The 24,365-nt window shown below is 40.1% G+C and overlaps 2 long non-coding RNA genes across 9 annotated transcripts in view; one reads left to right on the forward strand and one right to left on the reverse strand.

Moving 5' to 3' along the window:
* Window positions 1–246: 246 nt before the first annotated feature.
* LOC109632762 (uncharacterized) overlaps window positions 247–24,365 on the reverse strand; it is a 158,506-nt gene continuing 134,387 nt past the window's right edge. For 3 of the 6 annotated variants that reach the window (XR_011240197.1, XR_011240199.1, XR_011240198.1), the window contains 5 exons: window positions 8,027–8,379; window positions 6,925–7,277; window positions 5,746–6,098; window positions 4,961–5,313; window positions 247–385 (listed from right to left, as the gene is read on the reverse strand). This is a non-coding gene — a long non-coding RNA (uncharacterized lncRNA). The remainder of the gene's footprint in view (window positions 386–4,960; window positions 5,314–5,745; window positions 6,099–6,924; window positions 7,278–8,026; window positions 8,380–24,365) is intronic. The other 3 variants (XR_011240202.1, XR_011240201.1, XR_011240200.1) reach the window with 3 other exon arrangements.
* On the forward strand, window positions 382–6,734 carry LOC138406810 (uncharacterized). Of its 3 annotated transcripts, none has more exons than XR_011240204.1 (3): window positions 382–4,487; window positions 4,526–4,564; window positions 6,336–6,734. It is a non-coding gene; the product is annotated as an uncharacterized lncRNA (long non-coding RNA). The 3 variants fall into 3 exon arrangements; XR_011240205.1 differs by lacking the exon at window positions 4,526–4,564 and adding an exon at window positions 6,259–6,297; XR_011240203.1 differs by lacking the exon at window positions 6,336–6,734 and having other exon boundaries at window positions 4,526–4,788.

Consider the following 24,365-nt stretch of genomic DNA (forward strand, 5'->3'; position numbering starts at 1 on the left):
GATAAATAGAGATATTTAGAGATAAAAAGAGATATAAGAGATGTTAAGAGACATTAGAGATAATAGAGACATTAGAGATAAAAAGAGATAATAGAGACATTAGAGAAATTCAATTCGGAGACAAATATTCAAAAACACATTTTATTTGAAATTTTCAGCAGTGTTTTTATTAATCACATTTCACATCTCACATATCTTCAATGTCATATTCTGTTATTCTGAGCCTGACGTTCATTCAGGCTGCTGCCTGAAGGACCTGTGTTGTGGTGGCGGTGGTGATCAGCAGGCCTGGTCCTCTGACTGATGATGGCGAGCGTGCCAAGAATCATGTCTGCATGTAGATCTGCTCCTGCTGTAGTCACAGTTTCCCTGGAACCTTCCATTACTGGAACATGGAAGAGAGTTTTGATAAAAATATGAATATATGTCAGAAATATGATCAAAAATGTCATAGTATGTCGTCTGAAATGACCTAAAAAAGTCATAGGTTAGCATGTCGTCCGAAATATGATAAAAAAGCCATAGGTTAGTATGTCGTCCGAAATATGATAAAAAAGTCATAGGTTAGTATGTCGTCCGAAATATGATAAAAAAGTCATAGGTTAGCATGTCGTCCGAAATATGATAAAAAAGCCATAGGTTAGTATGTCGTCCGAAATATGATAAAAAAGTCATAGGTTAGCATGTCGTCCGAAATATGATAAAAAAGCCATAGGTTAGTATGTCGTCCGAAATATGATAAAAAAGTCATAGGTTAGTATGTCGTCCGAAATATGATAAAAAAGTCATAGGTTAGCATGTCGTCTGAAATATGATAAAAAAGCCATAGGTTAGCATGTCGTCCGAAATATGATAAAAAAGTCATAGGTTAGTATGTCGTCCGAAATATGATAAAAAAGCCATAGGTTAGCATGTCGTCTGAAATGACCTAAAAAAGTCATAGGTTAGTATGTCGTCCAAAATATGATAAAAAAGTCATAGGTTAGTATGTCGTCCGAAATATGATAAAAAAGTCATAGGTTAGTATGTCGTCCGAAATATGATAAAAAAGCCATAGGTTAGTATGTCGTCCGAAATATGATAAAAAAGCCATAGGTTAGTATGTCGTCCGAAATTTGATAAAAAAGTCATAGGTTAGTATGTCGTCTGAAATATGATAAAAAAGTCATAGGTTAGCATGTCGTCCGAAATATGATAAAAAAGTCATAGGTTAGTATGTCGTCTGAAATATGATAAAAAAGCCATAGGTTAGCATGTCGTCTGAAATGACCTAAAAAAGTCATAGGTTAGTATGTCTTCCGAAATATCATAAAAAAGTCATAGGTTAGCATGTCGTCCGAAATATGATAAAAAAGTCATAGGTTAGCATGTCGCCTGAAATGACCTAAAAAAGTCATAGGTTAGTATGTCGTCCGAAATATGATAAAAAAGCCATAGGTTAGTATGTCGTCCGAAATATGATAAAAAAGTCATAGGTTAGCATGTCGTCCGAAATATGATAAAAAAGCCATAGGTTAGTATGTCGTCCGAAATATGATAAAAAAGTCATAGGTTAGTATGTCGTCCGAAATATGATAAAAAAGTCATAGGTTAGCATGTCGTCCGAAATATGATGAAAAAGCCATAGGTTAGTATGTCGTCCGAAATATGATAAAAAAGTCATAGGTTAGTATGTCGTCTGAAATATGATAAAAAAGTCATAGGTTAGCATGTCGTCCGAAATATGATAAAAAAGCCATAGGTTAGCATGTCGTCTGAAATATGATAAAAAAGCCATAGGTTAGCATGTCGTCTGAAATGACCTAAAAAAGTCATAGGTTAGTATGTCTTCCGAAATATCATAAAAAAGGAATAGGTTAGCATGTCGTCTGAAATGACCTAAAAAAGTCATAGGTTAGTATGTCTTCCGAAATATGATAAAAAAGTCATAGGTTAGCATGTCGTCCGAAATATGATAAAAAAGTCATAGGTTAGCATGTCGTCTGAAATGACCTAAAAAAGTCATAGGTTAGTATGTCTTCCGAAATATCATAAAAAAGGAATAGGTTAGCATGTCGTCTGAAATGACCTAAAAAAGTCATAGGTTAGTATGTCTTCCGAAATATGATAAAAAAGCCATAGGTTAGCATGTCGTCCGAAATATGATAAAAAAGCCATAGGTTAGCATGTCGTCCGAAATATGATAAAAAAGTCATAGGTTAGTATGTCGTCCGAAATATGATAAAAAAGCCATAGGTTAGTATGTCGTCCGAAATATGATAAAAAAGTCATAGGTTAGCATGTCGTCTGAAATATGATAAAAAAGCCATAGATTAGCATGTCGTCCGAAATATGATAAAAAAGTCATAGGTTAGTATGTCGTCCGAAATATGATAAAAAAGTCATAGGTTAGTATGTCGTCCGAAATATGATAAAAAAAGTCATAGGTTAGTATGTCGTCTGAAATATGATAAAAAAGTCATAGGTTAGCATGTCGTCCGAAATATGATAAAAAAGCCATAGGTTAGTATGTCGTCTGAAATATGATAAAAAAGCCATAGGTTAGCATGTCGTCCGAAATATGATAAAAAAGCCATAGGTTAGCATGTCGTCCGAAATATGATAAAAAAGTCATAGGTTAGTATGTCGTCTGAAATATGATAAAAAAGCCATAGGTTAGCATGTCGTCCGAAATATGATAAAAAAGTCATAGGTTAGTATGTCGTCCGAAATATGATAAAAAAGCCATAGGTTAGCATGTCGTCTGAAATGACCTAAAAAAGTCATAGGTTAGTATGTCGTCCAAAATATGATAAAAAAGTCATAGGTTAGTATGTCGTCCGAAATATGATAAAAAAGCCATAGGTTAGTATGTCGTCCGAAATATGATAAAAAAGCCATAGGTTAGCATGTCTTCTGAAATGACCTAAAAAAGTCATAGGTTAGTATGTCGTCCAAAATATGATAAAAAAGTCATAGGTTAGCATGTCGTCCGAAATATGATAAAAAAGCCATAGGTTAGCATGTCGTCCGAAATATGATAAAAAAGCCATAGGTTAGTATGTCGTTCGAAATATGATAAAAAAAGTCATAGGTTAGTATGTGTTCCGAAATATGATAAAAAAGGAATAGGTTAGCATATCGTCTGAAATATGATAAAAAAGGAATAGGTTAGCATGTCGTCCGAAATATGATAAAAAAGTCATAGGTTAGTATGTCGTCCGAAATATGATAAAAAAGCCATAGGTTAGCATATCGTCTGAAATATGATAAAAAAGGAATAGGTTAGCATGTCGTCCGAAATATGATAAAAAAGTCATAGGTTAGTATGTCGTCCGAAATATGATAAAAAAGTCATAGGTTAGCATGTCGTCCGAAATATGATAAAAAAAAGCCATAGGTTAGTATGTCGTCCGAAATATGATAAAAAAGTCATAGGTTAGCATATCGTCTGAAATATGATAAAAAAGGAATAGGTTAGCATGTCGTCCGAAATATGATAAAAAAGTCATAGGTTAGTATGTCGTCCGAAATATGATAAAAAAGTCATAGGTTAGTATGTCGTCCGAAATATGATAAAAAAAAGCCATAGGTTAGCATGTCGTCCGAAATATGATAAAAAAGCCATAGGTTAGTATGTTGTCCGAAATATGATAAAAAAGTCATAGGTTAGCATGTCGTCCGAAATATGATAAAAAAGTCATAGGTTAGTATGTCGTCTGAAATATGATAAAAAAGTCATAGGTTAGCATGTCGTCCGAAATATGATAAAAAAAAGCCATAGGTTAGCATGTCGTCCGAAATATGATAAAAAAGCCATAGGTTAGTATGTCGTCCGAAATATGATAAAAAAGCCATAGGTTAGTATGTCTTCCGAAATATGATAAAAAAGCCATAGGTTAGCATGTCGTCCGAAATATGATAAAAAAGTCATAGGTTAGCATGTCGTCTGAAATGACCTAAAAAAGTCATAGGTTAGTATGTCTTCCGAAATATGATAAAAAAGTCATAGGTTAGCATGTCGTCCGAAATATGATAAAAAAGTCATAGGTTAGTATGTCTTCCGAAATATGATAAAAAAGTAATAGGTTAGCATGTCGTCCAAAATATGATAAAAAAGTCATAGGTTAGCATGTCGTCTGAAATGACCTAAAAAAGTCATAGGTTAGTATGTCTTCCGAAATATGATAAAAAAAGTCATAGGTTAGTATGTCTTCCGAAATATGATTAAAAAAGTCATAGGTTAGCATGTCTTCCGAAATATGATAAAAAAGTCATAGGTTAGCATGTCGTCCGAAATATGATAAAAAAGTCATAGGTTAGTATGTCGTCCGAAATATGATAAAAAAGTCATAGGTTAGTATGTCTTCCAAAATATGATAAAAAAGTCATAGGTTAGCATGTCGTCTGAAATGACCTAAAAAAGTCATAGGTTAGTATGTCTTCCGAAATATGATAAAAAAGTCATAGGTTAGCATGTCTTCCGAAATATGATAAAAAAGTCATAGGTTAGCATGTCGTCCGAAATATGATAAAAAAGTCATAGGTTAGCATGTCTTTCTGAAATATGATAAAAAAGTCATAGGTTAGCATGTCGTCTGAAATATGATAATAAAAAGTCATTGGTTAGTATGTCGTCTGAAATATGATAATAAAAAGTCATTGGTTAGTATGTCGTATGAAATATGATAAAAAAAAGTCGTAAGTTAGCATGTCGTCCGAAATATGATGAAAAAGTCTTAGGTTAGCATGTCGTCTGAAATATGATAATAAAAAGTCATAAAAACGCAATAAATCTTTTAACTGTGATGATTCGTCTCTGTCTAATTAAATGTTTTCACAACTGCAAGAACCTATGTACACTCAACTCAAATATTTGCACATTACGCTCAGAAACTTTCAAATAGATTTCATATTACAAGAACAAAGCAGGTGTCACTATCTGACAAGGAGAGGCTCACATAGTAGTGATCATCATTACCTGCCTTTCCGTTTAGTCCTGACGGAGCCAGACGTTCATTCCTGCTGCTGCCCGAAGGACCTGTGTTGTGGTGGCGGTGGTGATCAGCAGGCCTGGTCCTCTGATTCGACTGATGATGGCGAGCGTGCCAAGAATCATGTCTGCATGTAGATCTGCTCCTGCTGTAGTCACAGTTTCCCTGGAACCTTCCATTACTGGACCATGGAAGAGAGTTTTTCTTTTAAGGCGGCACATCGGCTGGTCAGATTTTCTCCCCTCAGCATGAGATGGAGGATTCTGCAGGACAGGGTTGGTAGCTGTGCACCGGGCGGCTTCAGGGGCCCACAGAAGACTGTCAGAAGTCTGGATTCACACTGCAAGAAAATGAATCCTTTCATTAGCTAAGTTTATCACATGTGTGAGATAGTGAAGATGAGTAAAACATATTGTAAGGAGCCGTACATGAACTGTATCGGCAGCAACGAAGTGGTCATAGGCTAGCATGTCGTCCGAAATATGATAAAAAAGTCATAGGTTAGTATTGTCTTCCGAAATATGATAAAAAAGTCTTAGCATGTCGTCTGAAATATGATAAAAAAAAGTCATAAAAACGCAATAAATCTTTTAACTGTGATGATTCGTCTCTGTCTAATTAAATGTTTTCACAACTGCAAGAACCTATGTACACTCAACTCAAATATTTGCACATTACGCTCAGAAACTTTCAAATAGATTTCATATTACAAGAACAAAGCAGGTGTCACTATCTGACAAGGAGAGGCTCACATAGTAGTGATCATCATTACCTGCCTTTCCGTTTAGTCCTGACGGAGCCAGACGTTCATTCCTGCTGCTGCCCGAAGGACCTGTGTTGTGGTGGCAGTGGTGATCAGCAGGCCTGGTCCTCTGATTCGACTAGTGATGGCGAGCGTGCCAAGAATCATGTCTGCATGTAGATCTGCTCCTGCTGTAGTCACAGTTTCCCTGGAACCTTCCATTACTGGACCATGGAAGAGAGTTTTTCTTTTGAGGCGGCACATCGGCCGGTCAGATTTTCTCCCCTCAGCATGAGATGGAGGATTCTGCAGGACAGGGTTGGTAGCTGTGCACCGGGCGGCTTCAGGGGCCCACAGAAGACTGTCAGAAGTCTGGATTCACACTGCAAGAAAATGAATCCTTTCATTAGCTAAGTTTATCACGTGTGTGAGATAGTGAAGATGAGTAAAACATATTGTAAGGAGCCGTACATGAACTGTATCGGCAGCAACGAAGTGGTCATAGGTTAGCATGTTGTCCGAAATATGATAAAAAAGTCATAGGTTAGCATGTCTTTCTGAAATATGATAAAAAAGTCATAGGTTAGCATGTCGTCCGAAATATGATAAAAAAGTCATAGGTTAGCATGTCGTCCAAAATATGATAAAAAAGGTCACAGGTTAGCATGTCGTCCAAAATATGATAATAAAGGGGGTCATAGGTTAGCCTGTCGTATGAAATATGATAAAAAAAAGTCGTAAGTTAGCATGTCGTCCGAAATATGATGAAAAAGTCTTAGGTTAGCATGTCTTTCTGAAATATGATAAAAAAGTCGTAGGTTAGCATGTCGTCCGAAATATGATGAAAAAGTCTTAGGTTAGCATGTCTTTCTGAAATATGATAAAAAAGTCATTGGTCAGCATGTCGTCTGAAATATGATAAAAAAGTCATTGGTTAGCATGTCGTCTGAAATATGATAAAAAAGTCATTGGTTAGTATGTCGTCTGAAATATGATAAAAAAAAGTCATAAAAACGCAATAAATCTTTTAACTGTGATGATTCGTCTCTGTCTAATTAAATGTTTTCACAACTGCAAGAACCTATGTACACTCAACTCAAATATTTGCACATTACGCTCAGAAACTTTCAAATAGATTTCATATTACAAGAACAAAGCAGGTGTCACTATCTGACAAGGAGAGGCTCACATAGTAGTGATCATCATTACCTGCCTTTCCGTTTAGTCCTGACGGAGCCAGACGTTCATTCCTGCTGCTGCCCGAAGGACCTGTGTTGTGGTGGCGGTGGTGATCAGCAGGCCTGGTCCTCTGATTCGACTGATGATGGCGAGCGTGCCAAGAATCATGTCTGCATGTAGATCTGCTCCTGCTGTAGTCACAGTTTCCCTGGAACCTTCCATTACTGGACCATGGAAGAGAGTTTTTCTTTTGAGGCGGCACATCGGCTGGTCAGATTTTCTCCCCTCAGCATGAGATGGAGGATTCTGCAGGACAGGGTTGGTAGCTGTGCACCGGGCGGCTTCAGGGGCCCACAGAAGACTGTCAGAAGTCTGGATTCACACTGCAAGAAAATGAATCCTTTCATTAGCTAAGTTTATCACGTGTGTGAGATAGTGAAGATGAGTAAAACATATTGTAAGGAGCCGTACATGAACTGTATCGGCAGCAACGAAGTGGTCATAGGTTAGCATGTTGTCCGAAATATGATAAAAAAGTCATAGGTTAGCATGTCTTTCTGAAATATGATAAAAAAGTCATAGGTTAGCATGTCGTCCGAAATATGATAAAAAAGTCATAGGTTAGCATGTCGTCCAAAATATGATAAAAAAGGTCACAGGTTAGCATGTCGTCCAAAATATGATAATAAAGGGGGTCATAGGTTAGCCTGTCGTATGAAATATGATAAAAAAAAGTCGTAAGTTAGCATGTCGTCCGAAATATGATGAAAAAGTCTTAGGTTAGCATGTCTTTCTGAAATATGATAAAAAAGTCGTAGGTTAGCATGTCGTCCGAAATATGATAAAAAAGTCTTAGGTCAGCATGTCGTCTGAAATATGATAAAAAAGTCATTGGTTAGCATGTCGTCTGAAATATGATAAAAAAAAGTCATAAAAACGCAATAAATCTTTTAACTGTGATGATTCGTCTCTGTCTAATTAAATGTTTTCACAACTGCAAGAACCTATGTACACTCAACTCAAATATTTGCACATTACGCTCAGAAACTTTCAAATAGATTTCATATTACAAGAACAAAGCAGGTGTCACTATCTGACAAGGAGAGGCTCACATAGTAGTGATCATCATTACCTGCCTTTCCGTTTAGTCCTGACGGAGCCAGACGTTCATTCCTGCTGCTGCCCGAAGGACCTGTGTTGTGGTGGCGGTGGTGATCAGCAGGCCTGGTCCTCTGATTCGACTGATGATGGCGAGCGTGCCAAGAATCATGTCTGCATGTAGATCTGCTCCTGCTGTAGTCACAGTTTCCCTGGAACCTTCCATTACTGGACCATGGAAGAGAGTTTTTCTTTTGAGGCGGCACATCGGCTGGTCAGATTTTCTCCCCTCAGCATGAGATGGAGGATTCTGCAGGACAGGGTTGGTAGCTGTGCACCGGGCGGCTTCAGGGGCCCACAGAAGACTGTCAGAAGTCTGGATTCACACTGCAAGAAAATGAATCCTTTCATTAGCTAAGTTTATCACGTGTGTGAGATAGTGAAGATGAGTAAAACATATTGTAAGGACCTGTACATGAACTGTATCGGCAGTAACAAAGGTATAAGTGGAATACATATAGAAAATAAATTATACATTTAAAAACAATTAACCAGATCACATTGTTGACTTATTGGTTGCTTTGCACATTAGTTGCGTTGCACATGTATGGAAGTAAATCAGTGCACATATTCAGAATCAAATACTCAAGTTTTCTAAATTCTAAAGCAAAAATTTAGATGCTAAAATTCAGTTCCAAGAGCGTTGAAATGTCATCATTTGGTTTTCCCGAACACAAATGTCATACGTCATTATTTGCCTATTGAGTGTTACAGTAGGACCTGATCACAGGAGACACATTCAGGATGCGTTTTATTGGTGTGAACTGACGAACATAACGTTGTCCGATTGTGATCGGATCTGTCAGGACAGATCTATACAGGGCCTCAGTGTGTGTGTGTGAGACACCGAGCCACGGACGTGCAATCCAACCCTCCTCCCTTGCACAGAGGTGTCACCAGGGTTCAGGGAGGAAATGTCACACTCCCACACAGATAACAAAAAAAAAATCCTCTGCATGTTTGCAGTCTTCACACACACACACACACACACACACACACACACACACACACACACACACAGCACTACTTCATGGCTGTAAATGTACGCTCGCATATCCAATATTCATGCATGTGATCATTATGAACTCATGCCACCTTTGGTTCTCTGGCTTCTATGTCAGGCGCTGACAGCGAGAAATGCCTGAAATTGCACACTGTTGTCAGACCTGGCAACTCATTCCTGATAACTTTCCCTCCACCTTCAAGATTTTGGTGATAAGTTAGAAAAAAGTAGTAAAAAAGGGTCTTTTCTTCGTTTTTTTTCTGTATTCTTGACTTTTCTCTCCCGTTAAATTCATTGAACCGTGAAACTGTTTTTTATTTTGCACCTGAGCCATTGTTGTTGTTTTCTGGCAGCAGACTCGAGGTACAGGTGCTGCGTCTTGTCATAAGTCACATTTATTATCTATTAAGAACATGGCCGTCAGATGCTTTAATGCAATGAAGCCCATTGATCAGTGTTACGGTGAAACATGCAGAGCTGACACAGCAGCAGAAAAATAATCAGAAATATGTTTCAAAATTGATTTGTGTTGATTTTCATACATCTTAGTTAAGTTTAGTTTAAGACATCATCTAGGATCATAAAATGTTTGTATTATTTGACATTTTATGTGCTTGATCAATTTAAATGAATAACTGTAGATGAATATATATATATATATATATATATATATATATATATATATATATATATATATATATTTAGTGTACTTGAGTAATCTAATAGATTAAACTTAATATTTTCATACTGAAAAACTCCATATATATTCCTGGGTGATATTTTGTAGAGGGTTTGCACATGATTATAAAAAGTCTAAATTATGCACTGAGTCCTAAATAAATTTAGGGTGCTCTTCATTATGTCAATGTTCATTTAACGTCATATTTGTTGCGTTTAAAATTTAGTTTTTCGTTTTGCAGCATGCATAGTTTGTTACACTGTAATAAGACTACAAATAAGGCCTTTGTTTAGTTTAGTAAATGGTTTCGGGTGTTTGTTTTGTTGACGTGAGTAGTAGCATGTTTTAAGAAATATTAAGAAATTTGAATGAAATATTTGAAAAAACTAAAAGCAAAATTAACATGGAATTGATAACGATAAGCTAGCTGATGTTTTGAGCATTATTCTGTACTCACTTAATCTTCAATGATGGGGAAGTCTTAATTATGCTGGGACTTTGATATTCCTTCATATCTATGGTACTTAACATAGGACTTCATTTGTATTTATTATGGTGTTAAAAAGTCTTAGATTTAACTTTTTGAAACCTGCAGGAACTCTTTTTAAAAATACATGAAATAAACATAAAAACAACCTTTGATGTAACTCTGTGGTTAACTTTGTTTTGTGTACAACAATTTCCTCTGAATCCAGCCTAAAGTTCAGTTCTTTCGAACAAGAATTGAGTTGGCTCTGACAGACCAGTGAAGCTGTGGGGCCGGAGGGATTAAACAAGCTTTCACCTTGAGTTTAAGACAAAATAAATAAAATAAAATGGTTCCCTACAAGCACAAAAACTCTTAAAAATGCAGCAGAGACTTGTCTTATTTGTGGCTGAAAGTTTGGAGGAGTGTGAGGTGACTCGAAAGGGAAACACACTCTGAACCCTGCCCCGCTCCTCCTGCATTAAACATCACGCAACCCATCCACTTTCCATTTTGGAACATGCACAAACATATTATCCTTCACTACTCCTCTTTCTCCCTCTCTTTCCCTCTGCCTCTCTTTCTCGGCGGGTCCCTGATAGGCCCGATCTCCAGTGGCCATGTTCAAAACACTAGGCCAGAATAGCACAGGCCCTAGGTAGATAAATATTTATGGGGTGCGTTTACTTCTTACCACAGAGGAGAAGTAGAAATAGTGTTTCCAAGGTGAGAAAAACAAACAACTTCAAAGGAATTTAAATGCGCCTCATGTAAATGTCTCTCCCACAGTCACATGTTTCTGCGGAGATTATCGTTAGATTGTTAATGAAGGATTCACGCTCGGCGCCAGATGACCTGATTATTGTATGTTTGCGGAAACAAGGAGCCCAGAGGCATCGGTGAACAGAGTAGATGAAGTTAATTAAAGTGTGTGTACACAAGTGTGTGTGTGTGTGTGCGCGCTGTAAATTCAGTCACAGGGTCCTCTCTGCCATTACATCGTGGCTTTTAGGCGGCAATCAAACTCGCCGGAGCTGCATTATTCATTGATCAGGGTGAACTGTGATCAAAAAGCACTGATGGATGAGATGAAAGAGCGGATCTGCATGGGTGAAACCAAACAGGGGGGGGAAATCATCAGTGGTCCCTCAGGATGTCATTTATTTAACGCTTATCTGTAACAAACTACGCAGGCTTTCTCCGCGGCTGCAGTGGAACACCTGAGATCTAATAGCAACTGTTAAATGTGTGTGTAACGTGTCTGCGGTTTTCTCGTGAGACCACGTAGACCAACCCCCGTCACATTTGCCCCCATCAAATGCAGCTAGGCGATGGTCTAGATCTAGATTCAGCTGGCTCCGGAATCCTGGTGATGCCTGTGTTTGTGTGTGTGTTTGTGTGTGTGTGTGTGTGTGAGTGTGTGTGTGTGTGTGTGTGTGTGTGTGTGTGTGTGTGTGTGTGTGTGTGTGAGTGTCGGGGGGTGGTTGGTAATGGGGGGGATCAGCAGGACTTGCAGCGCAGCCCTTTGATGTGAAAGATAATTACCTGTGTAGTCAGGATAATTAGTAAAAGTCCAGAGTAAAAGTAAATAGGCTAACTGTCACTTTCACTGTAGCCTGAATGAACTCACGCTGTGAGCCAAACAGCTCAAGCTTTTCTAAAGGAAAGATTTAGGATGTGCATTCGGGAAGAGTTTTAATCTGTATGTTTACTGTTTATAAATATGTGTCTGTATATGTAACATCACATTTGCATCCTGCTCTACTGGAGGCTCAATAGACTCGCTATGTGCTATAATTTTAAAGGAATATACCACCTTTATTTCCATATTAAGTATCTAACAAGAGCATTTCTTCCTATTAGTAGCGTATGGCAGGTGTATATATTGGTATCTGTGTTAAGTAATGAGAAATTGCAAGATAGAAATGTCAAGCTAGGTCTGAGGTGACAGTGTTTACCATGTTTATAATCTCTCCTGCTACATCTTCATAATGAACCAACAATTATTTTGTGTCTCATAATAACATAAGCGATCTCTAACTTGATGTCTTGCTCTGCTGCTGCATTATTTAGCTGTTTGCAAGGATTTTTTCAGCGTGTTCGCCTGTGCTATGGTCCATAACATTTTTACAGCCAGACCTCATACTTGAATGGCAGTATATATATTTCCGTTATATAAATAGTATTATAGTATAGAATGATGTTTCTATTTGAACCTGATTTTTTAGGGCGGATGCAGATTTGATTTAAGGGAAAGTAAAGTATTTTTGATTTATCACCTGATTTATAAAAACATGTATATTAAATGATTCCAACAATGTCATTATCAAACCATGCAATATGCAACTTCACCACTAGAGGTCATTACATTCTACAATGAACCTTTAAAAGTTCAGTTATCTATATTGTTTTTCATATGTTGTTATTGTTACTGTTCAATATTGTTTCCTGTAAAAGCATGTTCCCTGTATGAAGGTTTAAATTCTTCGAGGCCCTCTCCACACTGCTTACAGTAAAACCTCAATCTATTGAAAGTAAAGCTTGACTGTAGTGTGTCATGTACCACAGCTGCATGTGTGTGTGTGTTGGGAGGGTTCAAATAGGGAGACCCCTCGGGGTGCTGCTACTTTTTTTGTGTCGGCGCAGATGTGTTTCTTAGTGGCTTTATCCCGGCTCTCGTGGAAAAGAGATTCCCCCGCCGTTCTCATCACCATTCTGCCGCATCCCAAGGACACCGACGTGATTGACGGGCTTAATGTGTATCTCCAGAATTGGATTTGATCCTGTGGGCTCTGCCACGGGGGCCCCTATGTTAGATTTACACTTCACCCACACTAACTCCTATTCTCCCCTCCCTCTTCTCTGTCGAACAAACACAAACAGAATTACCTCTTCTGGAGCAGCTCCCTGCCTGTTCGCTCGCTCGCTGGCTGCATTGTGGTGAGATCATGTTCGGATCTGTGTCGCTGAGTGATTGTGCTGCTTGTTTTTTTTTATTTTCCACGAATGAAGCAGGGATGTAGGTGGAGGATTTGTGCATGTGAAAGACGGATGGAAAAAGAGCAGGTGTGACTGTGCAAGCGTCGTTTTGATGTGTGCATATGTATTTTATGCGCAGGTGTGTGTTGGAACATATGTGTCCACGTGTGCATGGCTGTTTATGCCTGAGGATGGGAAGGGGAGGGAGGGTGCTGACTGGAGATGCACCTGCTGCCACAGAGCTGTAATTTCCCTCACAGAATTTAGCTGAATATTCGCATCCACCCCAACACACTGGAGCCTCACGCTTCAAAGCCCTGATGAGATGAAGCAAAACAATGATTTGTGGCTGGCTTGTCAGGAGCACCACACCCTGCTCAGTCTGGGGTGAGGCGCTGTGGCAACTCCTGGTTGCATAACAAGCAAAACTTTTTTATCTCCACCCGTATAAATCAAGAGCTAATCAAGTCCGTAAATGGTAGCCTGAAATAAAAGCCAGCTTGACTCTGGGGCGTCTGAACACTCGTCACAGTGACATTAGCTGTCAGCGTGTGCGTAAGGGGACCGAGCTTTACACAGAGCCAACGTCAGAATAAAGACACCTCGAGCTGTCGCCGCTGTGATCCCATTCAGATGTTTGAAAAGTGTAGCATCAGTTCCCCACGCTCTGTGTTGTGAAGCTGTGGGCAATGTGAGCAGGGGCCCCCATTCTCCGCGGCTTTTAGATAGCTGACTCTTGTCTCCCTCAGATCTGTGGCAGTAACATCCTTATCGGCGGCGAAATGCCTGCCATCCAGGTTTATCCATTTGGCTGAAGACTGACATTACTGCAATAGTGTCCCGCTCCTTATCTCTGTCTGTTTCTGAGGCAGAGGAAGCGAACACAGACCAAGACAGATTCCTAATTCAGCTGTGAGGGAACAATGGCTTTCTATCTTTGTTGCATGTGCAGGCAATGCTGAACTGGCGTGTTTTATCGTCCATGTGCACAAACTGTCTAGAGTTTCTTCGTTATCACCCTGCACATATGCAAGTGTGTTATAGATACATTCTTGAACACATATGAATCCACTTAGCTGCTACTTTACATACAATACAAATACAAATTCAACCAACTCAGATTATTTATAAGAAGCTGCAATTTCTTTCTGGATTTCTTCCACAAATATCAAGTTGGAACAACACTCATCAGTTGTAGTCGTCATCACTACAGTAGCATATAGACCTAAAACTGAAATCCAAGAAACTATGTTTTGACTTTATTTAATCTATAACTGACCATTAGCTGACCAGGCTAAATTAACCATACAGTACATGCATGGATGCAGTTAAGTAACTTAATCTGTGAAAACAAATTAGTTTTTACAGTTGCCTAAGAGTAAACTGCCGCAGAAACACAATCACAAGTCAAATAAAGCTTAAAGATTAAGCCTCAAACTAACTTCTCAGGCATAATGCTGTTGCTCCTACAAACAATTGAGAAAACTAGAATGGCACTCAGTAGAGCACATACCTCCATCAAGGCCCAATAGTCCCCTTAATTCAAGCCGCACCAAATGTCACACACTCATAGATATCAGTTCCCCATACATGTCTGACTTTTTATTTTAATCAAGATTGATTGATTATTAACTGAGAGCTGATCAAAATGAAAAATAGAGAGAAAATGACTGGACATACTTTGTCTAGATATGTTGCAAACGTCAGTGGGTCCCTTCCTGACACATATTCATTCTTCCACCAAGTTTTGTGGAAAGTTATTGTATTATTAATTTTTGCATAATCCTGCTGACAAACAACTAATCAACACACAAACAAACGAACAAACGGACAGGGGTGGAAACATAACCTCCTCAGTGGAGGGAATGAATCAATATGTAAAAGAATGGTCAACGGCCGCCTCCCAAAAGCATTTGGTACATAGAGTAAATCATCTTTACCTCATACACTGAATTCATCAGGGAACACATTGCAGGAGCACTTCAGGCTACAGCTAACAGCACAAGCTGATGATCAGTGACAGAATATTGTCAACCTGACGCCCAATGCAAAAATGTTGCCACAGTAAATGGGCAAAAATAAAAGTCACTGTAAATGTATAAATGATCAGTTGGTGTGATGATTCGTCTTCACGTGTGAAAAACAAAGGAAATGACTATTGATACAATCATCGAAGGCCAGTTTGTGGAGTGTGTTAAAAATGATAAGTATCTTGAGACTGTCATTGACTCTAAATTAACCTTCAATAAGAACTGAGAGGCAGTTTGCAAAAAAGGTTATCAGCTTTTGTCTTGCCTTAGAAAATTGTCCCGTTTTAACATTGATGTAACTATTCTGACCCTCTTTAATCGAGCTTTTATGAATTCCCTTGTATCTCGAACCTCCCTCAACCAGATCATAAAGTGGGCTAATAGGCTTATAGATGAGTCTCAACTCAACCTGGCAGTGCTGTACGTCACACAGCTTCAGCGCAAAGCCAACTTGATTCTTCTGGGCTCTTCCCACCCAAATGCTAGCTGCTTCGCTTTGGGCTTCGTTATGTGGCCCCTAAGGGTAGAATCAAGAGCTACAGCGATAGCTTTGTTCATGCAATGATTGAGGGATGCAGCTCATCTGTAGCACTTTGAGCACTTCCGGCTCCTGTAGGAGGAGCAGGTACATATGGGGGAGGTAAAGCAGTTTTTTGTGGCTGCATTGGGTTCCATTGCTGTCTGTTGTCTTTTTTTTCCCTGTTTTTAACTTTTTTAACTGGATTGTTGTACTCTGTTTGCATAACAAATTAACCTTCGAGTACTAATAAAGAAACCTTGAACCTTGAACTTTGAAATATGGCCAAGACAGTTACAAAAATTAGTATGATACTGGGGGGGGGGGGGGTTATACAGTGAGGCCCAATTTATGAAAGTCCATACAACTTCCTCGGGCGTTTGCTGCTGCAGGTGCACCTGCAGATGTGGAGGGGATTGCAGAACTTGAGATTGTTAAAAAAAAATAAAGGATGGTCTGTCCAGCCGGTTAGAGGAGGAATAGTGAAGCTCTTTTATTTCTCTACCTGACGTTGTTCTCCTGTCAAATAAAACCCACTCAGTTCTCTTGCTAGATAGCAACAATAAAGTCGCTGCTGTTTCTTTCACCGCTGATCGCTGGATTAAGTAAAAGTGATTCTCTCTCTCCCTCTTTCTCTTCAGCTCTTTTATTGGACCCCTCCTCCTCCGCCTTGTCTTCCTCCCACAAATCCAGCAGCAGGATGCAGTCGTCGTCTTTCCTGCAGGGCCCTGTTAACGCCACCAGATATTTCCCCGTTGCACCTGATTCCTTAAGTGTTTGTGTACTACAGTGTTTTTCTGCTCTCCCACCTTGCCCACACTCGCGCTGTTAAATGATTCATGCCGAATATAAGGACCCACCAAGTTTCCCTTCCTCCTAGCCATCTCTTCTCCCCATCCCTGCTTCCTCGCCATCCTTTCGCCACCTCCTCCAAGGCTATTGATTGTAGAACAAAGAGGAGGAACTCGCGCTGACCCCCAGATTACGGGTGTCTGGAGTATATAATTACCCCCACTGACTCTCACATCGCATCCCTCTCTCTCTCACTCTCTCTCTGCTAAACAAAAACACAGCCGAGCCGATAAGACAAAAAAAAAGCTGGGCTAAATTGAACATTAATGGAGTTTATTTACTGTGGTGTGTTTACCTATTAATGTTGCCTACGATTTCATCTGCATACCGGTCCTGAAGTCTCTGTGTGTGCGTTTGTGTGTGTGCCTGGAGGCGTGACCTCGCTCTGTATAATGCATCAGAAGCCGTAAGCAAGGCTCTCGTCACTTGAGCCGCACAGGAAACGGAACGTGATATCCAACCAGGACTTCTGCATTTGGCCTTAAGGCAGGTTTCACCGACAATACCCACGCTTTTAAGAAAAGTAAGAGAAGGCCATTACAGCAGTTGGCCAACGAAAAGTCTTTAGTGGAAATATGGATTCCCTAAGGGTTTTATAGCTCATTAAGCAGAAATACTTGCATAAAATGAATTAACGTTGATTAAACTACTGCAAGAACTTTGCACAAAAATGAATAAAAAACACTTGCGGCTTAGATGCCTCTTTTCTTAAGGATTTATGGTGTTTTATGTGCTCGTGTGAGCTGGATTGGCTGGATTTTCTCTTTAAAGGTGGCTCAGAGGGGGGTCCTGGCTGGATAAGATATATATGTCCAGCAGCTCAATGAAGGAGAACCGCCTGACCGAGTTAATGAGAACGTCGTGATCACAGCCTGCAATTTCCATGTGGCTAAACCAGTGCCTCCAAATTCTGTTTGGTTTCAGATCCTTGATGCACATCAGTATTTCTCTTTGAAGTATCAGATGGAGATAACTTTACTTTTCACGTGATTTGATTTTAAGAAATAATCCACTTTTCTTTTGCTGTAACGCTGTTCTTGCAGATTTACAACAATCGCAAAACTCACACGCTTGCACTGGAGGCTTTAACCGAAAAGCTGCTCATTCCCTTTGAATGGGATGACGTCACGTGATCTCTTTAAAGCGATGAACTCATGTCATCCCTGTGTATGTACAATTTGAAACATGCTGCTCCCTTCAGAAATGTCCTCCATGAATGTTCAGACATCTTCCGCAGTCATTAAATAATTTGGTAGCAAGAGTCAACAGCTTTAGCTAAAGAAACATTTCACTGTCATAAAGAAGCTTTACATTTACGTATAAATAGTCAAAGTGGCACTTAAAAGACTTAAAAGAAAAAGTGCTGGAAGCCAGGAAATTATTTTCATGTTATAAAATAAGGAACCACGGCTGTGCCAGCGATGAGCGAGAAACATGTAATAGAATCCAAGTGGTTCACACCCACCCACAATTGAGTGGAGTTTTGTTTGTGCTGCGAAAGACTTCGTCACACAAAGTGCTTTGTGGCGGCTAAAGATGTTAAACGCTGCGAGATAAAGGAGCTGAGCAGCAGCGGAAGAATGAAGAGGCGACACTTGAAGCCTTTTAGACTCAAATCAATAACACAGAGGCTCTCTGCTATTTCTCATCGTTTGATATTTGCTTTTAATTTCCTGATTTTTGACAAAGTAATTGCAAAGTTTTCATAGTTAATTTTCCAGCAAACACAAATGCTGTGTAACACGCTCCTGTTAATATCCACTGCATCATGCTGTGAAACATGCAGAACCTGTGACGCTCATCACAGTTGGAGGTAGTTTTATTGTTCACTGTGTAATTTTGTGACTGCAACTTGCTTAAAAAAAAACAAAACACGCCACAACAAAAGATTTTCCTCTCAGTGCTTCCAACAAGCAGCAACATGGGATTCAGCAGTGCAGTTAGCACAATACAACACCACATATGTCGCAGCTGAGGATATATATTTATAAACACTGTTATAGCGACACGATGGCAAGACAGGGCTCCTGTTATTGAGCTGCAGAATCCAATTTCAACAAACTGATGCCTCTGAGCTTAAATACATGTTTTCTCCTCTTTTCTCTTCTTTGCATTTATGTGTGCATAAAGAGGTGAGAGCAAAAAGTGTGGCTCTGGTTAGTTTATTTTATGGAAAGATCAGGAGGCCTTAATATTTTTGTTTTCTCTTTATACCATATTGATTTTTCTCTCTTGCATTCCCCAAGAAGGCAGAGTTTTTAGGCTCCTTTTAGTTCTGCAGATTGCATCCTGAAATGCTTATTCATGAATCCATTAAAGCCTACTTATGGCTTCTAATTAAAGATATCAAGTCTTCCCAATCAGAACAAAGGTGTTTATGAGTGATTTTAATCTCGTGCTATTAGCATTTTTATTTTTTCCCCCCTGCTTATGCTCATCATGGCTCACGAGTTGGCTGGTCCAGTTCAGGTTGGCTCTGTGTCTGTGTGTGTGTGTGTGCCTGTGTGTGTGTGTGTGTGTGAGGGTTCATCCCATGGGTCTATCCATCTGCAGTCTGACAGGGCCTGGCTCGCTCACAGTCGTCACAGCACTAGCCACCAAAGCAGTGCCACGTGTGTGTCTCCTCAAGATACCAGGGAGGACAACTGTGTGTGTGTGTGTGTGTGTGTGTGTGTGTGTGTGTGTGTGTGTGTGTGTGTGTGTGTGTGGCGATGGCTTTAGCCCAAGTGTAATAGGTTGATAAATCACCCACCAGCTGCAAATTAATGAACAGTATATGGAAGCGAGTGCAAATGCTCCGCCAAACAGAAACAATTGCACCCAATAACTTTATCTTGCAAAACAAAAATCAATTAAAGCCCTGATACTCTGTATCTCCTGTTGCTAAGGCGCTCATGGTGCAAAGCAACGCAGCATGCTGGGAAAGTGCACCTAGTGCCTGTGGTCTTCAGGTTGGTTATTTGCATTACAGAGAGAGAGGAGAGCGAAAAGGTCTGCTGAAGGTCAGTTTAAATGGAGAGAGGCAGAACATTTCTTTGTGACTTGTTTGCCTGAAAGATAAGTTAAATCAACAAGGTGGAGTTGATAGAAATTGGATAAAACCTTCAGGGCTGACTCTCAAGAGAATGGATTCTGATTTCATTACGTTGAAAGTTGCAATTTGGGCCCATTTTGGACCACCCCCTTTAAAATAAATCTGAAATTTCTGCCTCGTGGAGTTGCAGGAACTATAGTCACAGTCTAACCTTGTGTTCCTGAGATATGGCATCGAATAAAGGCCAGAGAAGTGTTCTTCTGGAACTTTATTCTGTTATCACTTCATCATTTTATTCTACTCAACAAATTTCTTTTAATAAGTGTTATACATCACTGCAGTCACAACCTCTGACCTCTAGATTCTTACAGTTCAACTTTGAGCAGGGGTGCAGCAACAGGGTGGGCAAAGAGAGAGCTGAGAGAGGGCACCACAGCAACGACAATTTTGTTAGAACCCCCTTAAATTCTATTAAGAGCTGTGACACCATGATCAGAATCCCCTAAAAAGGCTGCATGCCACTAACTTTTTGCCAAAAGCTTTGTAAGTTTCGAGGTTTGGTTGAAGACTAAAAGAAGACTGTGGTGCAATCCTGACTTCAAGTCTAAGTGAACCATTGTTTCATGACTCTATATAAAAATGGGGACACATTTCCACTTCCTCCCACTTTCGAAAAATTAATCCAAAATTTCCCAGATACGATTGCCGCCATCTTGAAAATGTGTGCATTAGCAATGATACATACGCTCGACCTATCACGAGTCACTTCACTCACTTTACTCTTAAGCGTTTGAATGTAAACTAAAATAACAGAAACCATCTTTAGTTTGGTCCATGTCCCTTCCACTAGACGAGGCAGAATTTTTACTGCATCCAGCCACCAGGTGATCCAAATGCTTTGGCTTCACTTTTGCCGAGCTGTCATGTTGTCCATCTTTATACACTCTATGGTTTGTGCCAGATGAAATGAAACTCCCTCTGGGTGTATCCGATTTATCACTTTCACCAGAAGGTGAGGTCACCTTGACCTTTGACCTTTTGACTCTAATAATCGAATCAGTCCAATTGAATGTTTTTTTTGTAAATCTGAAGAAAGTCCCCTAAGGCGGACGAATGGACAACCTGAAAACATAATGCCTCTGGGCACTGCTGTCGCCGGGGTGGAGGCACACAAGAATAAAAGGGAGGGAGAGACGGATGCATCAGTGTAATGGTATTCCACATTTTTCAATAGAGGAGACCTTCAGCGTGACAGCAGTTCACCGCGGTGAGATGGGAGGAGACGGCCGACGGGAGAGGATAAAGTGGAAAGAGTTAGTTAGGTGGTCGAGGCGCCACCTGTGATCTGCAGTAAAACAAAACCCTCACATCCCCCCAGCCCCTCTCCTCCGTCCCTCATCCCTTTGTTTTTTAAGGTCCTCGGAGGATATTGCCACCATATTCTTTCAGTGGTAAAATGTCCCCAGGCACAAAGCTATTTCAGATGCTTTACCGGCGGGGCCCAAAGTGATAGAAAAGGCGTAATTTGTTTTGACTTTGCCTCTCACACAAACCAATCTCCCAATGTTATTTAAGTCCCCGCTCCTTTCTCGCTCTCTGCAGCATGCAACGGCAAACAACAAATCTCAGGTTGCCATGGTTCTCCGCTATTTATAGGTTGTTTGTGTGCACCTCTCCGTGTGTGTGTGTTGCCCGTGCACCTGCGTGTGTGTTTAATTGTCTAAGCTTTGTGCAATGTGTTTGCATATAAGCTTTTCCCCCCGTCTCGTTTGTTTCCGCCATTCAGTTGAAAAAACTGTCATAGTCGAACTATCGCGGAGTGGATTGATTTGCAACCCACTGTTGCCAGACAAAAAAAAAAGAAAAGCAACTTTGTAACTTTGAATTAGACTTAAAAAATACATTCATGCTGTATTCCCAGCGCACTCATATCTGGGCTGGTATTATCCGAGAATACAAAGATGAAGCAGGAGAGCCGAGGAAATGTGACAAGAAGCCTAAAAACACCTGATGGTCCCGAAATAGAGAGCGTCATTATGCCGGAGCAGGGAAGGATCCAGCCCCCGCCTGTTGATAATCAATTCCCCGTGGTGACTTCTGAACTGCACTTTCTAGCCACAACGCAGGAAAAAGGAGAGGATAGCTGAAAAGCAGCTCTGTGAAGTCCAGCCTTCTCTGTTTATGTCAGATTGATAACATGTTTTTTACTTTGTTTTCCGTCTCGCTCTCTTTTTTTTAAAGTGTACTCGACAGCCTGCGTGTTTGTGTGATTCAGGAGCTTTATTGCCAGGAAGTGATTCCGTATCCTCGCTGAAACGACTAGCAAAGGAAAAAGGAGAGACATTTGATTTGAATCCACCTCCCACGCATGTCTCCCTGTCACTCGTCCTCTTTTTTTTTTCAGCCACCACAGCTTTCATCACTTTCCCCTGCATCGTGTAAAACAGTGGTTCACAGACATATTTGTCCGATACACCACAGCATCAGACGAGCTCAGACTCCCCTTTATCACTGCAGATTGTAACTGGATGTTATTAAGCTTATTTATGTAAAAGGTAATTGTTAAAACAGTTCAATTGTAAGTGTTGGTCAATGTTTGATGGGTATTTATTGCTCCGAGCTGCACAAGTAGCGATCGAGGGACGGAGCCATGGTTGCAGGGTCGACCAGCGTTATTCAGTCTCAGCAAAATGTTTCACTGTTTTTATAGCATCAAATAACTAATGAAAACTTTTTGAAATCATACAGCAGTGTGATATGTACTACCTAAAATGATAGAAACCAGCTTTACTGTACTGCAGCCAGCCATAGGGGGCGATTTCATTTTTTATATTTTTTTCAAATTTATTCAGTCAATCCACAATCTTTCAAGAACAATCCAACAGTTGCAGTATAAAATATCATCTGATTTAAAGTCATTTAAAATCACTGATATAAAGAAAAAAAAGCTAATTTTCGGATTTGCATATGCTGGCACTGCTGCTGTCCCATCTCAACATGCATTCTGGGAAATTAGGTTCTGTGGAGAAAAAGGGGAGGTGGGACCGTACATGAAACCCATCGTATATCCAGGGCTCTAATTACTTCCACGCTCCTCCCTTGTGTCTTAAATGGATTCTCAGGAGCCAGAAGTGGAGGATCAGCACTTTCTATCCCTCCTACCTACTCTATGTTCTTTTCCTCCTTTGTCACAGCAGGGCTTGTGTTATTAACCTTCTGTCTGCTCATGCAAATAGGACGCTAGTACTTTTCTCTCTCTCTAGAAGCTTGTTTAAGACAGTAGAGTTCCCGATTGAAAATGTCCATGTCTCTTTTTTTTCTTCTCTCATAGAAATCCTGCAGCATTCGGCCAAGATCCAGAGCAGGAGAAAAGGCAAATATGAGAGGAAGAAGAGAATAGAGAAAGATTGACTGGACTGTTCAGATCAGTTACTGTCATTTCACTAGAGTTGAGGCATTAGAGTTGGGTTTCCACAAGGTGTTAGAAATTCTAATGAAGTCTAACATTCCATACAATTATTTTTTTAAGGTTTTTATTATGTCAACATTTATTTAATGCTGCTTCCGTTGTTTTGAAATGTTTTAGCAACATGCACAGTTTGTAATGTCTGCAATGCACTGCAGGTAACTTGCGGTGAGAAACAGTTTAAGAGTGATTGGCATTCAAAGCTCTACATTACTAGAAGAGAGCAGATGGAAGAACAATAAAATGGACTTCATGATGAAGTTCAACTCTGAGTGTTGCTCGGTTTGCTCTTGAGTCCTTGTGTTTGCATGTCTGACTGAAATAGTGCCAGTGCATAAGACGCATGGGTCAGGGGTGTACTTAGTTTTGATGGTGAAAGCCCTTCACTCACACAGCCCTTCTACAGCACCACTCTCTCAGCCTCATCGTTAACGTCGCTAAGCACTTCTCAAGACGGTTATTGTATCCTTCATCAGCACGCTGATTGGGCAGTGGTGCCGAAAACGAACGCCATGCAGGGGCGGCGGTAATCATCAGATGTGAATCAAGCGTGAACTGACATCTTTACACGGGGCCCTCCCGGCTGATTAACGGACACATCACGGCTAAGGGACCAGCTAACGTCCTCATTAGCTTGTACCCCCACCATCCGACCGACCCCCACCAAACCACACCCCTGCATTGACCAATGATGAGAACTGGTGGTGTTGCACATAAAAGCGGTATTCACGCTCAGCTCTATAAGAGCACATAAAAACGACAGCTGCACTTGAAAGCCTTACGGTGTAGCTTGTGACGGCAGAGACAATGAGGTACACAGTTGTTGAAGGCCTCTAATTTGGCAGTTATGGGAATGGAAATGCTGCATAAGTAGTGTGTGAATGAAGCGGCTGGTCCTCCAACTAAATTTCATTGCCTGTCTGTCTATCTGCCTGTCTGTCTTTTAAAAGGCTGTGTTGCAGTGAACCTTCTCTGCTTGTTCGTATTCTCACACAGGATCATTTAAAGGACAACACTGCAACAGTGGTAACAATTGCAACAGGGATGTTTTGATAAACAACTAAATAAAAGCGAAATTAGCTGAAAGATGAGTACTTAACTATAACTATACAGTATGACGAATGCATTTTCACTTATTGGTTTGACCCATGTCCCATCCATGAACATGGAGGATGTGGGGTTTATGACCTGTATTGTTGCCACCCATCAGGTGGCGATCAAAGCTTCACTTTGGGGAATCAGTCACGCTGTCCATCTTTATATACATTTCATGATTGGAGTGAGCTT

The sequence above is a fragment of the Paralichthys olivaceus genome, chromosome 23 (assembly GCF_024713975.1).
Source record: "Paralichthys olivaceus isolate ysfri-2021 chromosome 23, ASM2471397v2, whole genome shotgun sequence".
Lineage (NCBI taxonomy): Eukaryota > Metazoa > Chordata > Actinopteri > Pleuronectiformes > Paralichthyidae > Paralichthys > Paralichthys olivaceus.